Consider the following 2,040-nt stretch of genomic DNA (forward strand, 5'->3'; position numbering starts at 1 on the left):
CTCTTGAAGTTCAAACCCATGTTGCTTAAGGGTCAAGTGTATACACAGCAGCCAGGATTTCCTGCCCACTACTGTTGAGAATGTAAATTGGTACAACAATCTGGTAAACTACTTGGCAGTCTCCATGAATGTGGACATATGTTTATTACGTATGACACAGCAATTTTACTCCTAGATATGTAATCAAAAGATATGATCAAGAATGTTCATTAGAACACAATTTGTAGAAGTTAAAAACAAAGAACCACCAAATGAACATCAACAGCAGAATGGTCCATAAATTGTGGCATAGTTGCACAAGTTAATATTCTTGATCAGAATGAATAATTACAAACAACAACATAGATGAGTTTCACAAAGTTAAATGAAAGAAGCTAAACACAAAAGGATAATACATATTGTATTATTCCATTTATAGAAAAGTTAAAAACAGACTAATCTATGCTATTAGAGGGCAAGATACCAGGTAACCCTAGTGGAAGGACAGTGATTAGAAGGAGCAAGAGCAGAACTGAGGGAGTTTGGGAATAATCTGTTTCTTGATATGGGTGCTAACTACACCAGTGTGTTAAGCTGGTGAAAATTCAGCTAGCTGGCCCTTGTGTATATTTTTCTGAACATACATTACACTTTTAAGGTTTAAAATAAAAAAAGGAAGAAACAGTTAAGTCTCCAGCCTGTCATTTCCATTTCCAATTCCCTTGCTGTTTTATAAAGTTGCATTTCCATGTTAAAATACTTGCTCTGTTTTAACAAGTGGTGGGTGGTTGGTGTGATTTCTCTATAAATGATTTGGATAATGGTTTGGGAAACACATAAATGTTAGGGGTGTATATAATATTTTTTGTAGAGATTATATTATTAAGTCATAGTACTTTCAGTCAGCTTTATTTTATCTGTGTAGCACAGTGCCCAGAAGCAGTCATGATTTCCAGCTGCAGATTATAACACAATTGATTCCTATGAAGATCACAGCTACTGAAGACATTAAAGTAAAGCAAGAATCAGACAAAGCTGTCATTGTTGATCCTGAAATATTATTTGAAATAATGAAGAAGGTCTGAAGATATCTATTTTTCTTTATTATTCCCATTAGTAGATACGGAATAGTGATCAGGTTCTAATAAAAATCTCCATCTTGGAACCCAAACTACAGCTTCTTCCACGTGGGCTCACAAGTGTTTGATCCAACCAGAGCTCTTCTCAATATTGCAGCTTGCTCTGTAAATAAAAGTGTTCTTGTACTTTTTGTTATGCTAACAGAGGCTGGATTAACAAGTTATCCTTATAAGCAGCATTCTATTATTCAGAATGTGGAGTATGTGGACTGTGCAAAGCCATAAAAAATCCAAAAGAATATAAAAATTATGTTGTGATGAGTCAATGGGTAGACGTTTGTAAAAAGACACAGTAGCAAAGGGCATGCATCAAGTAGTAAATCATTTGATTCTAAGGTCTTATAACAGGCAGTGGGGAGATGACTCACTTAAGTGTCCCTTGATGTCAAATACAGATAGCCCCCGACTGCACAATGGTTCAACTCAGGATTATTTAATCTTTTGACTTTACCATGGTGTGAAAGCAATACACTCAGTAGAAACCATACTTGGAGTACATATGCAACCATTCTGTTTCTCACTTTTAATACAACACTCAATGAAGTACATAAGATAACCAACTTTTTTTTATAAAATAGGCTTAGCGTTAGATGATTTTGCCCAACTATAGGCTAATGTAAATGTTCTGAGCACATTTAAGGGAGGCTAGGTTAAGCTGTGATGTTTCATAGGTTAGGTTGATTAAATGCATTTTGACCCAGAATATTTTCAACTTAAGTTGGATTTAACAGGACATAAAGTTGTAAGTTGAGGAGCAATTTAACAGGAAAGCAACAGTTTTTCTAACCCATAAAGTCAGAAATAAAATTACCACCTTTTCAAAGTTGCTATACTTTTATCTTGAGTGTGAAGGTATAATACGAAAATTTCTATCTTCTAAAAAAATTATTATGGCATTATGTTTTGAGATTTCTCAGAACCT

Source organism: Cebus imitator, unplaced genomic scaffold (assembly GCF_001604975.1).
Source record: "Cebus imitator isolate Cc_AM_T3 unplaced genomic scaffold, Cebus_imitator-1.0 Scaffold34, whole genome shotgun sequence".
In the NCBI taxonomy this organism is placed as follows: Eukaryota; Metazoa; Chordata; class Mammalia; order Primates; family Cebidae; genus Cebus; species Cebus imitator.